We start from the raw sequence: 16,442 nt of genomic DNA, 5'->3' as shown, positions 1-16,442 counted from the left end.
CAATATAGGACAATATAATATGTTGCATCTAATAAAATGATAAATGTGCATAAATGATCAAACAATCATGCATAAAATAATGACACAATCCAAAATGCAAAAAAAGGTTGCTGAATTAAATGTGCAAACAATGCAATAATAAATAAATAGTGCTCCTCAATTAAAGTCCATGCAATTGCTTCGTGAGCATATAACAAAGTCCATGCATAAGATTAAAAGTGACTTTCAAACACGTGACTGTCCACCGACTAACTTCAGTGCAAAGCTTGTGTACCACCAGTTTCCCCCAGCCTCTCACCTCAAATGCTTAGTAAACAAGCACTGTATGCAAGCAGAAGCTAATCCATCCTCATCCGTCCAGCAAATAATATGCCCCTGTACACATACGATTAATCCTTTCCCAGGTTCTTCACATAGATCCCATTATAGTGGGCGGTACATAGAGCATGGAATAAAAGGACAGGGGGGCTCTCATGTGTAGTATTCAATATTCACAGTTTAATAGAGCAAATTTTCACTTACATCAAAGCAGAAAACAGCGAGTAACGTAGTACAATCCGAACTTCCGGTCTTGGCCGCGACCGGAAGTGATGAGTGTAACACCACAGCTCCTTCCCTGATGCGTTGCGTCACGACCTCGTGACTTTTTCAGATATATATATATATATATATATATATATATATATATATATATATATATATATATATATATATATATATATATATATATAATCTATATTTTTTATTTTATTTTTTGGTAGCGCCGCAATTTATTTATTTGACTTATTATTCCTTTGGTGCTGAGATCACTATTTTTTTGCTGGCTGCTTCCACACATTTATATATATTTATATATATTTTTACTATACACATTTTTTTAGTTCTTTTTTCTTACACATCCATTATTAGTGAGGTGAAGCGCATTAGTACTTTTCATTTAGGCTTTCAGACATACTGCACAAGATTATAAGAGACTGCGGACATACTGCACAAGATTATAAGAGACTGCGGACATACTGCACAAGATTATAAGAGACTGCGGACATACTGCACAAGATTATAAAGGGACTGCGGACATACTGCACAAGATTATAAGAGACTGCGGACATACTGCACAAGATTATAAGAGACTGCGGACATACTGCACAAGATTATAAGAGACTGTGGACATACTGCACAAGATTATAAGAGACTGCGGACATACTGCACAAGATTATAAGAGACTGCGGACATACTGCACAAGATTATAAGGGACTGCGGACATACTGCACAAGATTATAAGGGACTGCGGACATACTGCACAAGATTATAAGGGACTGCGGACATACTGCACAAGATTATAAGGGACTGCGGACATACTGCACAAGATTATAAGGGACTGCAGACATACTGCACAAGATTATAAGGGACTGCGGACATACTGCACAAGATTATAAGAGGCTGCAGACATACTGCACAAGATTATAAGAGACTGAGGACATACTACATGAGATTACCAGAAAAAAAGGAGGCCAGGTGCGCCAAACTAAGTGCAGCATATAAAATCACTGTTTTATAAATGTAAAAACCAAAGCCAAATGGCTACTCACAAAAGCAGAATACGGGCATATAATGGATAATCTAGGGGGCAGGTACTTCAACGGGCCCCAATGACAGCTTTGCAGAGAGAGTGCACAGAGGACACAGGAGGCTGTATTTGTGCGCTAGCTAACAGAGAGGGGTCGGGGGTGGGAGCTCCACTCAGAACAGAGTGGCTGTAGTTAAAGCAGTGATCGGAGTGGGCGCGTCATGGGAGCTCCACTGATGCGCCCACTCCGATCACTTCTCTAACTACAGCCGTTCTTTTCCGAGGCTACATGGGGCGGAGTCAGCACGTCAGTGGAGCTCCTGGCCCCACCTCCTCACTGCTGGCTAGATCGGGATTACAGCCTTGCACTCTGCAAAGCCGTCATCGGGGCCCCAATTAGCAAGTAGCATGGGCCGCCCCTGTCACCACTGCCGCCCCGAGGCCTGGCCTCGGTGGCCTTGTAGGGAATCCAGCCCTGACTGCAGACATGGTACAGGAGATGATCAGAGACTGCAGCCGTGGTACAGGAGATGGACAGAGACTGCAGACATAGTACAGAAGATGATCAGAGACTGCAGACATAGTACAGAAGATGATCAGAGACTGCAGACATAGTACAGGAGATGGTCAGAGACTGCAGACATGATACAGGAGATGGTCAGAGACTGCAGACATGATACAGGAGATGGTCAGAGACTGCAGACATAGTACAGGAGATGGACAGAGATTTCATTTATGGCTGAACCCAGTGTAAAAGTGTAATGTATCACAGGGTTGTTCTACTCTATTTAAACCAGCTCTGCAAAATCAAATCAGTAATCTTTATTGTCAGTACATCCATGTGACAGAAGACAGCAGCACATCCAATTTCCAAAATAGAAATTGTCTTATGGACAGTGAATTGGTCAGGATTAATGGAGGACAATAAACAGTTAATGGGTCTTCTAGAATGAACTAGCAGGAAATCCTTCCAAAAAAAAAAAAAAAAAAAAAATCACAGAAGCCGTGCAGCGCACACAGAACTCTTGCTAAATAACTGAAAAGAAGCAGAAATGGTTAACAGCCAGCCGCGTGTCACACTGTCACTGGACAGAGAATGCTGAGAAGATCTTGTCAGTGTGCAGGAAAGGCAGCTATAAAAAAAGAAAAAAAAGTGAAGTCCCGGAGCAAAATGACAAAAAGAAATAGGCGTAGGGACAGCATGACTGTGCTGGATTGCACAGTTGCCATTTTAAATGGGGTGGACGCTTTAAGAGAAGGGGTAGGGTAGGGGTTAGGTAAATGGTGGTTGTGTGGTAAGGCAGCTCTTTGGGTTGCTGAGAGAGGAGTTCAGAGAAGTACATGTTTAAAACATGCTGTACCTGTCATGAACTAGATGTGACCAGAACTGTGTGACTGCAACATAGTGAACCAGACACAAATAAGTGAAGGTAAATTTATTAAGCAAACGCATATAAATGTGAACACACCACCAATACAAACTGAGTGAACAAACCAAACAACCAAACAGTGAAGAAAAACAAATAACCAGTATATGTAACAAAAGGGAGTACCAGAATTGTAGTCAAGCCAGGCCAGGGTCATAAATAGGAGGTCAGCAGATGGGGGGACAAGGAGAAAGGGAACAGGTACAGGAGGCAGGATGCAGGAAACAAGGATCAGGAATCAAACAGGCTGCAGGTCAGGGCTCAAGGACAATACCAAGGCAAGGTGTGTATGAACTTGCCGGGTATTTATTATGGCTGCTGTCAGTCATGTGACGCCTGACTGCAGAGGGCAATACCAGCTCCACACTGCCAGGATCCCTCCGCTGGTGGAGGCCAGTACTGCGGACCAAAGATTACATAATTCCAGCAGGAGACACCTGCTGGTGGATCGCAGTACTGCATGCCAAATGATTGATATTACCAGCGGAGGGAACCTTTCCTGACAGTACCCCCCTCAAAGGAGCGACCTCCGGACACTCCAACTAGCAGTTGCTGGGGAAAGTCCATTGCGTCAAGCTGGGCTATGAGCAAAGTCACATCAGGTTGGGTAACGGGCACTTCAAGCAGGGCAGCAGACAGAAGCACATCGGACCGGGAAGCTGGCACGTCAGGCTGGAAGGCGGGCAGCGGCGCTTCAGGCTGGAAGGCGGGCAGCGGCGCTTCAGGCTGGAAGGCGGGCAGCGGCGCTTCAGGCTGGAAGGCGGGCAGCGGCGCTTCAGGCTGGAAGGCGGGCAGCGGCGCGTCAGGCTGGAAGGCGGGCAGCGGCGCGTCAGGCTGGAAGGCGGGCAGCGGTGCGTCAGGCTGGAAGGCGGGCAGCGGCGCGTCAGGCTGGAAGGCGGGCAGCGGCGCGTCAGGCTGGAAGGCGGGCAGCGGGACGTCGGACTGCAAGGCCGGGACATCGGACTGGAAGGCGTCGGACTGCAAGGCCGGGGCATCAGACTGCAAGGCCGGGGCATCAGACTGCAAGGCCGGGGCATCAGACTGCAAGGCCGGGGCATCAGACTGCAAGGCATCAGACTGCAAGGCCGGGGCATCAGACTGGAAGGCCGGGACATCAGACTGGAAGGCATCAGACTGGAAGGCCGGGACATCAGACTGGAAGGCATCAGACTGGAAGGCCGGGACATCAGACTGGAAGGCATCGGACTGGAAGGCACCGGACTGGAAGGCCGGGACATCAGACTGGAAGGCCGGGACATCAGGCTGGAAGGCATCGGACTGGAAGGCCGGGACATCAGGCTGGAAGGCATCGGACTGGAAGGCCGGGACATCAGGCTGGAAGGCGTCAGGCTGGAAGGCCGGGACATCAGGCTGGAAGGCGTCGGACTGGAAGGCCGGGACATCAGGCTGGAAGGCGTCGGACTGGAAGGCCGGGACATCAGGCTGGAAGGCGTCGGGCTGGGGCTCTGGCACTCCGGGCGGGAGCTCTGGCTCTGGCACTCCGGGCGGGAGCTCTGGCTCTGGCACTCCGGGCGGGAGCTCTGGCTCTGGCACTCCGGGCGGGAGCTCTGGCTCTGGCACTCCGGGCGGGAGCTCTGGCTCTGGCACTCCGGGCTGGGACAGATTGGTAGTTGTGGAGGCAGGTTGGGTTAATGGTAAGACCATTTTGGTTGGGAGAAACTTTCGTTTTTTCTTTGGCTTAGCCACTGAAGCTCTGTAAGTGACTGCAGGACTGTAAATAAGGGGTGCAGCAGACTGGAAAGGAGGATTGTGATATGGCAGAGAAGAGGTACCAGTAGCTGGGGGAAGAACTTGTGGGTTTGTAGGCAGCGGAGAGGAGGCAGGTGGGTTGAATGCACCATGTCAGACCATGCTGAAAGTATAGGTTGTACAAACAAGTTTTAAGTCTCCCTGACCAACAAAAGACTGAGCAGATACAATGCACTCAGCAATCACCTGTGGGGAACAGGCTGAGTAGTGTTCACAAAAATCAGCAGGATCATCTTCAAAAAGCCATACTAAAGATACAACCTGATTCATATTAAAAGGAGGAGTGAAATCATCACGGCCATCTGGGATACAGGGCAGGGCTAGCTCAGTACAGATCTTTATCAAAGGCTGCACCTCCTCAAACAATATATAACCCTGATTGACCAGGGAGTGAGCCAAAAGGATAGCTGCAAACAACTGGTCACTAGACCATCCTTTCAAAGCCTGGCGGCAATAATCACCACTCTCAGATGCCAGCAGAGAAAAATAAATGATCTCATCAGCATTCATGTTTGCAACCAAACTGAAGCAAATGGTTCCCCTGTGCAGCCACTTCTGGTCAGGAATGGCCTTGGTATTCTGTCATGAACCAGATGTGACCAGAGCTGTGTGACTGCAACATAGTGAACCAGACACAAATAAGTGAAGGTAAATTTATTAAGCAAACGCATATAAATGTGAACACACCACCAATACAAACTGAGTGAACAAACCAAACAACCAAACAGTGAAGATAAACAAATAACCAGTATATGTAACAAAAGGGAGTACCAGAATCGTAGTCAAGCCAGGCCAGGGTCATAATTAGGAGGTCAGCAGATGGGGGGACAAGGAGAAAGGGAACAGGTACAGGAGGCAGGATGCAGGAAACAAGGCATCAGGCATCAGGCATCAGGCATCAGGCATCAGGAATCAGGAATCAGGAATCAGGAATCAGGAATCAGGAATCAGGAATCAGGAATCAGGAATCAGGAATCAAACAGGCTGCAGGTCAGGGCTCAAGGACAATACCAAGGCAAGGTGTGTATGAACTTGCCGGGTATTTATAATGGCTGCTGTCAGTCATGTGACGCCTGACTGCAGAGGGCAATACCAGCTCCACACTGCCAGGATCCCTCCACTGGTGGACACCAGTACTGCGGACCAAAGATTACATAATTCCAGCAGGAGACACTTGCTGGTGGATCGCAGTACTGCATGCCAAATTATTGATATCACCAGCGGAGGGAACCTTTCCTGACAGTACCCATTCATGTGATGGGAATGGTTTATGGTACTTCCAGGTTACAGGGGGTACCTGGAAGGTTTAAAAGGGGTAAGTCACTCCTAGGTTTGGTAACGTCTCCGAGTCAGGGGATTCCGACTGGAGGCATAAGGTTGAAGTTAAAATAGGTGGTAGCAGTGACCAGTGGGTGGGTGTTTCCTTCCCCCACCCAGGAACCAGCTTAAAAATGTTGAAAGTTGTTGGTAATGTTAAATTATGTTATTTATTAAAGTTTATATTTGTTAATAAAATAAGGCTGGGTGGCCATTTACTCCAAAGCCTAGTCGGGTCTTTTGTGAAGAGGGTTTTAGAGGGTGGTATGTGGTCACGGGGTAGAAGGCATTAGGTTACTGGGCCTAAGTCCTACAAGGTCAAGTACCGAGCAAGACAAGAGGGAGAAGAGAGGACAGATCGGTAACCTGCACACTGCCTGAAGGCATAGATTTCTGGAAGACACTGCAGCCAGTGTACATGTGACATTGCTCCCGAGTCCCACCATCTTGTTCCCATTCAGCTAGTGCTCAGTGTGCTGCAGGACTGGTTTTGCTGAATCTGTGGTCATACCTTCTTCTATCTCATAGACTTCAGATACTGTGTGTTTCTCCTTCCTCGTGCCCCCATTCAGCCCTGCTCCAGCATCTGTGTATTCATGTGGCGGGCTGGGGAGAGTTACACTTCCTGCTGATTGGCTGTGGATGTGTGGGAGGAGCGGAGCAGGTCCTCGCTTTTATTCTCTCATAGAGGAGTACAGAGACTAGGTCTGTCACTGTAAACCAGCCCACTGAGCCATCGGCCTGCCGGTATACTCCCGGTAGTCCCGATGGCCAGTCCATCCCTGGATGTCTCGGATGGGGGGGGGGTTTGAGTGAGTTATGTGTCTCAACACAACCTGTGACAAGTATTCTCAAGATAAAATGAACCAAAAATGATTCCTAGCTGAAACTTTAAATCAGTCTTTCTGTTCACAAAACTATGGGCCCATAAGCTGACCCTCGTTGCCACTTCATTCCCCCCTTTGATCATAATCATAGCAATTAATATGAGTGGGATTAAGCATCACTAAATAACATACAGTTTTTTCTTTCTTTATGGTGGCCCCATTATCAGGCACAAAACTATTCCTCATTGTCAGCTCCAGTCGGGTCTCATTAAGTTATAAAACACCGTAATAGTGACCCTTGGCCCATGGTAACAATAAGAATATAAAAATAGTAAAAATATTAGCACTCCATACACTATAGGGAGAATCAGAAAATAATTAAAACTTGTCTCTGCAGTACTTGAGTTGGTGATCAGGGTATGGTTTACCAGCTTACCGGTGGAGCTAAAGCTCCGAACAGTTAGCCAAGTTTTATAGGGTGCATAAGTGGGGTCATAACAGGTTATCTGATTCTCAACAGCACATATTGAAATAACCCTGAGACTCTTGGCTTTGGTCTTTGGGGAGATAGTCTGCCCAAAGACAGTTATTGGAGACCAGGGGGTTTTGGTTGCGGGTTTATGATTTGGGTGTAAGATAAGCAGCTCTGTTTTTGATTCGTTCAGTTGGAGGGAGTTGGTGGTCATCCAGTCCTCTATTGATTTGAGGCAATTTTCTTGTTTTTTGTGTGATCTTTTTTTCCATTGATCCTTAAATAAAGTTGTGTGTCGTCAGCGTAAGAGTGGAAGCAGAGGTCTGAGCATCTGATGATTTGGAGAAGTGGGCGAATGTAAATGTTAAAGAGAACGGGTGACAAATGAGAGCCTTGAGGGACTCCGCAGGTGACTGCCTGAGTTTCGGAGAGGAATTTTCCTAGTTTCACTGTCTGTGACCGATTTCCTAGGAAGGACGCGAACCATTGGAGATCTATGTCTTGGACTCCGGCTACTTCTGTGAGGCGGACGAGTAGAATATTGTGATCTACTATATCAAACGCTGCACTTAGGTCTAGCAGTACGAGGAGACACGGCTCTCCGTCATCTGCTGCTTCGAGGACGTCATCCCAAATCTTGAGGAGAGCTGTTTCTGTTCCATGACCGGGCGAAAGCCTGATTGCAGCGGGTCCAGGAGTTTGTTAGTATCCAGGTGGAGTTGTAGCTGATGTACTACAGCTTTCTCCATGATCTTAGAAATGGTGTTGAGGCTTGTAATTGGCCTACGGTTGTTTGGGTCCTGAGGGTCCAGGTTTGTTTTTTTGAGTAGAGGTTTGAAAATTCCTTGTTTGAGGACGCTGGGAACAATCCCTTCGATGAATGATCGGTTTATGAGGTGGGTTATGGTTGGAGCCACGATGTCGGAGCATTCCTTCAGTAGTTTTGTGGGGATGATGTCAATAGGTGAGGTGCTGTCACGCAGTTTATTAATGATTTTTTATGCGGTGTCTGCGGTAATCGGGGATAGTGAAAATCTTGGTGGTTGCGGAGTGTTGGTGCAGACATCCTCTTTATGTGTTTGCTGGCTGAGGTCTGATGTTTTCTTCTGACAGATTGTTTCCCTGATGGTTTTGACTTTATTGATAAAAAAATCCGACAGTTTGTCACAGTAATCCTGGGATTCACTTTCTGGGGGTCCTAGGCACACAGGATTCATTTCACTGGATTCACTGGATTATCTTCCGCCATGCGTTGAGCCAGCAGCGTCCAGGGGTGTGCTGGCCGCAGGGCTGCAGTCCATATATCTTCTGCCATGTGTAGATTTAGCAGCTTCCTGGGACGTGCTGAAAACAGGGCTGAAGTTCTTCCTTCTGATTTCTCTGGTCAAACTCAATCTCAAAGGGTCTTGGGGATCTACTGTACTGTGCCAGGAGTCTGTGAGGTCAGCAGCTTGTTTTACCCTAGAATGGTGTATACAGGGTGTCACCTCTGCCACCTAATGGCTGTTGGGGTAGATAGCAGAACACTGTAAGGACCTCTCCATCTTGGCCCTAGTGGGGTTAAGTTCCACTCTTTTACCCACACTGTATCTCCTGGTTTAAAGGGATGTACTGGGTTTGACAAGCTTATAGGAAGTTTCTCCTGAACCCATTTCCCTATGTCTTGCATACTCTCCCCAAGTCTCTGTATCAGTTCACGGTTAACAACCCCTCCTATCTGATGCAAGTCTCCTCTAATGCCTCTAAAAAATGGGTGGGGGCCTACCATATAGTACCTCAAAAAGGGGACAGATTTGTCCTCCTTGTTGGGGTACTCCAAATTCTCAGTAAAGCAATGGGCAACATCAATGTTCATTTCATTTGGGTTTCCTGGCAGAGCTTGGCCAGTTGTGACTTGAGTGTGAGGTTCATTCGTTCAACTTTGCCAGAGTGTTGGGGTCTATATGCGGTGTGTAGTTTCCAAGTAATCTTAAGTGCTGTTGCTAATTCCTGGAAGCACTTGTGAACAAAAGCAGGGCCATTGTCTAAGCCTATGGTGGAGGGGATTCCATATCTGGGGATAATCTCCAGAGTCAGGCATTTAACCACATCTTTTGTAATCTCAGTCCATGTGGCCATGCCTCTACACATCTGCTGGATGTGGCACGTGTCAATGTGGGTAGCCGGGGAGGTGAATATAAAATTGTATCCCATTCAGAAAGTGGGACAGGAAACATGGGGGCCATTATCTGTTGTAGGGGTTGTTGAAATGCTGCATCTCTGGCTGCTTGATCTGTTTTTCTATTTCCTCTAGCCACTCAGGAGTCTCCCTTTTGATGGCCCCTACAGTGTATCACTGCGACTTCAGAGGGGGCCCACACTGCCTCTAATGCCACATACACACGATCAGACTGTACGGCGGACTTAGCCCAGCGGACAAACCACCGGACTTTTTTATGCGGAGGTCCGCCAGACTTTCCGAACCAGCGGCCCTGCGCACACACAAACTGACATTTCCGGCGGACAAGGTCCATCGGACTTTTGGCGGGAGTCCATCAAACTTTTGAAAATTAACGGACTTGCCCACACACGGAGGAAAGTCTGTTCATTTTGAACGCAGCTCCAGGACTAGCGAATGAGGTCTGGGACTGTGACATCATAAGAGGCGGGGACATCACACGGTGACCCTGCCCATTGTCCCTATATAAGTCGCCGCACAACACGTCCCTGTAATTACGGCCAGAGACAGCGTTGAGTCAACATATCAAGGAAGAAGAAGAAGAAGAAGAAGATAAGAAAAGAAGAAAAGAAGAGAAGGCGGCGACAGAAGACCAGGCCACCACCAGTAAAAGAGCTGGAAGAAGGAGCAGAGGCCCTGCAAGAAGAACCAAACAGGGGGAATAGACCCCCGAAGTCGGAAGAAGAGGCGGTGGTGGCGGCGACAGAAGACTGGGCCACAGCTAGTAAAAGAGCTAAAGGAAGAAAGCGGAGGCCTGGCAGGAAGAACCAAAGAGGGGAACAAGACCCCCGAAGTTGGAAGAAAACGCCCCGGCGGCGACGAAGAAGAAAGCTGGGCAGATAGCGGAGTCCGGCAAGAAGACCCCCCAAGACGGAAGAAGACCCCCGGAGCTGTGCAATAAATTATTTTAAACCCTTGTGTGGTGTTTTTTTTTACATTTTATTCACAGATGAATGTACATTGTACCCCATACTCATTCACATAGGGTGGGGGGCCGGTATTCCGATAAGCCCCCCCGCCCGCAGACCCCGACAACCAATGGCCAGGGTTGTCAGGAAGAGGCCCTTGTCCTCATTAATATGGGGACAAGGTGCTTTGGGGTGGGGGGTCCACACAGCCCCCCTTCCCCAAAGCACCCCCCCCCATGTTGAGTGCACGTGGCCTGGTACGGCTCAGGAGGGGAGGCGCTCACTCATCCCAACCACCTTTTCTGTCCGGCCGGGTTGCGTGCTCGGATAAGAGTCTTATATGGACCTTGGGGGGACCCCCACACCGTTTTTTCGGCGTAGGGCTTCCCCTTTAAGTCGATACCAGGTGACGGGGCTAGCGACATGTGAATCTTGCCACCAAAGGTGGCGAAATTGACTTCCTTCGCTAGTCCCGGCTAGCTGGAGCCGCGTTCAAAATGAACGGACTTTTCTTCATGTGCGGGAAAGTCCGTTCATTTCAAAAGTCTGGCGGACTAGCACACAGACGGTCGGCGGCCAATTTTTGAGTCAGGGAAAAAAAGTCAGCCGGAGCCCACACACGGGTGGATTGTCCGCTGGATAGTTTGATCGTGTGTACGCGGCATAACAGTTCTAGTATTTCTGTCCCATATTTGATGCTCTTCCCTCCAGATGTAATAAGTCCTCTCTCCCTATACAGGCCTCATGTGCATGAAGGGTCAGGAAGGCATATTCGGAGTCTACATAGACATTTAGTTTTAGTCCTGCGGCTAGGTGTAATGCTCTGGTTAGTGCAGTTCTGCTTTCTGTGCTGAGGTTCCCTGCGATAAGGCTCCTGTCTCTATTACTGCTTCCAGTGTGACAACTGCATAACCTGCATAATGGACTCCTTCCTTTACAAAACTGCTACCATCTGTGAAGTACTCGATGTCTGGATTTTTCAAGCGGTTTTTCAAGACTGGTCAGCTTGCATATACTTCATCCATTACCTGGAGACAGTCATGTGTTAGGGGCTCTTGTGAGGTGGGGAGCAGAGTGGCTGGATTTAAGGTGTTAACAGTCTCTAAGTGGATTTGAGGATTTTTACACAGCATAAATTGGTATTTAACCATTTGGTTGTTTGTGAACCAATGATTTCCCTTGTAATCCATTAATGCTTGTACTTGGTGTAGACCCGGACATACGTTTCCTGACCCAATGACAACTTGTCATCCTCGGCCACAAGGAGGGCTGCTGCTGCGATGGCCCACAGGCAGGATGGCCAACCCTGAGCTACAGTGTCCAGTTGTTTTGAAAGGTATGCTACAGGGCAGTGCCGCAATCCGCAAGTATTGTGTCAAAATTCCTACTGCTATTCCTTGTTGTTCACTGACATACAAGTAGAAAACATTTTGGCTCTCTGGCAGGCCTAGTGCGGAGGCCTGCATTAGGGAAACCTTAATGTCTCAGAATGCTCTGTTTTGTTGTTCTCCCCATTGAAATGGTTCCTTTTCTTCCCCCCTTTGTGGATTCATAGAGGGGTCAAGTTTTTGTGCAAAGTCCGGTATCCAGATTCAACAAAATCCTGCTGCCCCCATAAATTCACATACTTGCTGTCTGGTAGTCGGGTGGGGATCTGACAAACAGTCCATAGTGTAGGAATTAGTTTAAGTACTTTTGTATTCCTACTAGGGCTTTTTGAGGGACTGGATACTGTTTCAGGCTGACTGGAGTGGCTAATCCTGGTGGGTTGTCTTCCGTCCATAGTCCTGGGATGTCTTGCAGTATACGGGCTTCAGAGGGATGGGGTGATTTTAGGATAGCCTATCCGTTAGATTGGAAGTATATATGTGCTCTGAGTTTAGCAAGTTAGGCCTCATGCACACGGACGTTTTTACAGCCGCTTTTTTGAGCTTTTTTTGCAGCTTAAAAACGGCTGTCCATGTTAGTCTATGGCTTCATGCCCACCTAGGCGTTTTTGAGCTGCAAATGGCATAGGCGTTTTTAAGCTGTAAAAAAAACCCAGGACCAGTGCGTTCTGTGGCGTGGAGCTAGAGCTGTAAAAACGCAAATCGAGGGAAAACGCGCAAAAACGCGCAAAAACGCGCATAAACGCGCACATATTTTCTTTGTTTTCTGAGTGCTATAGCCAAGAGATATGTTTTGCGTAAAAAACGCTACTTAACGCTAACGCTAAAAAACGTGCAAAAACGCTCAAAAACGCCAATGCAAAATGCGGTAAAAATCACGTTTTTAATGACGATTTTTCCAGGCGTCTGAGCTAGCTTTGCAGCCAGTTTTTTAAAACGTCCGTGTGCATGAGCACTAAGTCTCTGCCCAGCAAGGGAATATGGCAATCCGACATGTACAGGAACTGATGTTGGACTTGATGCCCCCCCAAACTACAAAGTCTTTCTATTAGGAAGGGTCTTTTGACTTTATACTTCTGCGCTGCTTGGTTAATTCTGTGTCTCCCCTTAGTATTAAAAAGGGTCAATAAAAGTTGCTGACCGTTAGACCAAGTAAGGTTATGGGTCTGAATTATTGACCAGAGCAAATCTGTCATGGCTTGGGGCTTCTCAGAGTAGGCAGGGTTATTAGTCTTCCAGTTCAGTAAATCTGTTGTGGTAAAAGGGGTATAAACTAGAGTCTGATGTCCCCCCACCGCCTGTTGTCTTAGGGGCATTTGCAGAGGTATTTTAAAAAGACGGGGCAAGGGTCCAGCCATTTGCATTGGGATTTTCTCAGAGTGTAAGTGGAAACTTGATTGGGGGACCCATTGGCTACTACTGAGTTCCCTTTTTCTGTTCTGACTATACCCAGAGTGTTAATAGGAGTATATTTACTGAGATCAGGCATTGACACACTCACTGAATCTGATGTAGGTGGACAATAACTTGAGTCCTCTTGTCTACTGGATGGGCCAATTGGACATGGCTCCGACCCGTTTCTGTCTGAGGCTGATTCCTCCACATATGGGGGGGGGGCTGATCTGTCTCTTTGGGTTGAGACTATATGTGTTTTGTTTGTTTTGTCGGTGGTACTACTCTTGTCATAACCATAATTCTGCACTGTTCCTCTTTTGCAGCTTGTATCCACTTCGGGTCTCTGTCTCCCATTTGTCCGAGGGATGCACAATCATCCGGACGGACATTCCTCCTGACTGACTAACTGGCTGAGGATTTGTCCGAGGGATGCACAATCATACGAATGGACATTCCTCCTAACTGACTGGCTGAGGATTTGTCCAAGGGATGCACAATCATACGAATGGACATTCCTCCTGATTGACTGACTGACTGACTGACTGACTGGCTGAGGATTTACTCCGAGGGATGCGCAATCATCCAAACGGACATTCCTACTGACTGCATGGCTGAGGATTTGTCCAAGGGATGCACAATCATCCGAATGGACATTCCACCTGGAAAGTGCGTCTTGGTCATGTTTCTGTGAGTCTGACCTAATATTCTCAAATAATCGGTCCATAGTAGGGCCAATCTTTCTCACACAATGTTACCAATTTCTCAGGGCTATGTTTTAAATTGCAGCCCTTGGAAAATCCCTTCCTGAAGTTGGAGATCATGGACTGTAGGGGAGATTCAACACTATGTTTCCCTCCCATACTTGTAACCTAGAGACACCAAGACAGACACAGAAGGTAGGGTAAACAATGAGGATTCAGTAAGGGGTCTGAACCCTCGACACAGATAGGGACAATAGACAGCGCTTCCCTCGGTCAGTGGCCTGGACGCAGTCTTCTGGCCAATACATGCACTTAGAGGAGGTCCACTATCGCCTCACCACAAAAGTGATGTCTCATACACACATCAATCAAACCAGACACTCCCACCCAAAAATTACTGACTGACTGGCTGAGGATTCGTCCGAAAGATGGACGGACTCTCGGAAGGTGATCAAACTTCCCTTCTCTCGATCCATCGAGAGGCTGGCTGACTGTCTGTTATCCAAAATCAAAAGTAAAATGACTCTCACCTGTTCCTGTTGGAGCTCCAACTATCTATTTCTCAGGTTCCCAGGTCCTTTTGACGCTACCAAGGTCTTCCACAGCCTTTTGAGACTACGATATAGCCCACAGGGCTGCCCCTCGGACCACTTCTTGGTAGGTCCGGTTGGAAAACAGTGCCACCTGCCTTAACAGGTCACACCGATATTCCCCCCCTCATGGCCAAATTAACCAAATGATGTAGCAGGTGGAATATCGGTAAATGACTTTTTCTGAACACAGGACTCATTTAAGGGAGTTTTATTCCACTTTGGCAAAAGTGGATACAACACCTGACAGACTCTCATCTGAAGAAGTTTAAGTGTTAACAATTACAGCTTATGTTTCCAGTATATGTGGCGTCACAGGCGAATATTTCCTTTATACAAAATTTAACCTTTAAAAACATTCAAACTACTCTTCTTTTTCTATCTTTTTAAATCATCTAACATATCATCGCTCAGGAAGCAAAGCTTAACAGATGTCTCAGATGGGAGGGGGGAGGGGGGGGTTGAGTGAGTTCTGTGTCTCACCACAACCTGTGACAAGTATTCTCAAAATAAAATGTAGCTAAAATGATTCCTAGCTGAAACTCTAAATCAGTCTTTCTGTTCGCAAAACTATGGCGTCAAAAGCTGACCCTCATTGCCACTTCACTGAAGCTACCCCTTATTGCTGGTGTTATTCTGTTTCTGTAACACAGGCATTTGCAGCAGTTAGAGTGAGTGTAGTGGTGCCTCCTGCACAGTATACACATGAAGCTACCCCTTATTGCTGGTGTTGTTCTGTTTCTGTAACACAGGCATCTGCAGCAGTTACAGTGGGTGTAGTGTGCCTCCTGCACCGTATACACCTGAAGCTACCCCAATTGCTGGTGTTCTTCAGATCCTATACCACAGGCAGGGAGCTGCAGTAATTACAGTCGGTGCACTTTGTCATCTGCTCACTGTGCTCCTAAAGCTACCCCAATAGCTGGTTTTCCCATCTCCCTGCAGGCCATTAGTATATCTGGAAGGCCAACAAGGATAGGCAGACAGTCACGAGCCAATAAAAGAGGGCAAGCAGGCTCTGTGTCTAGAGACAACAGTGCTGGTCATGGACGCGGTGCATAGTCATCAGCACGTGGCCATGTGACAATGCTTGTCCTTATTTTCGGCAGCTGGACATGTTGAGCCACATCATGCCAAAGACTTGGTAGAGTGGATGACCAAGGCCTCCTCATCCTCTCTCACCCAGGCTCAGGGTATTGGCAAAGCAGCTGCCAACGCATCCTCTTCCCTCATCTCAATGTCATCAGTCACTCCTTCCCTAGACCCACCATGTCCTCCTGAGGAGTCCCCCGAACTGATTGAGCACAGTGTTGGGTACATGCTCCAGGAGGATGCCCAGTGTTTTGAAGGCTCTGATGATGATACCCAGCTAGAGGAAGGCAGTAGCGTGAGCGCAGAGAGGTGATGCTCAAGAAGGACAGCAATCTGGCAGTCATGTTCCACCAGCTGCAGCATGCTGCCAGGTTTGCTCCAGTGATGAAGAGGGAGGGAATGATGAGGTCACTGATTCCACGTGGGTGCCTGATAGGAGAGAGGAGGAGGAGGAGGCACATCTCCAACGAGGCAGGATGCCCTCCGGGGGCCAGCTTAAGGGCAGCACACCGACTGAATATTTTGTCAGCTCTGCAGGGGCAGGCCAAGAGGTGGTTGACGCCATTCCAGCTTAAGCCAGGAATGGTGGTTTGTGACAATGGCACCAACCTCCTCTCCACCCTCTGACAGGGACAACTGACCCATGTGCCCTGTGTGGCTCACGTCCTTAACCTGGTGATGCAGCGGTTCTTGGGCAGGTACCCAGGCTTACAGGATGTCTTGAGGCAGGCCAGGAAAGTATGTGTGCATTTCCGCCGATCATATAATGC

Source organism: Lithobates pipiens, unplaced genomic scaffold (genome assembly GCF_037356315.1).
Source record: "Lithobates pipiens isolate NorthernLeopardFrog02 unplaced genomic scaffold, aLitPip1_a1.2 Scaffold_8, whole genome shotgun sequence".
Taxonomy (NCBI): domain Eukaryota; kingdom Metazoa; phylum Chordata; class Amphibia; order Anura; family Ranidae; genus Lithobates; species Lithobates pipiens.
The sequence above is the reverse complement of the archived record's forward strand: the minus strand, read 5'-3'. Positions refer to the sequence as shown.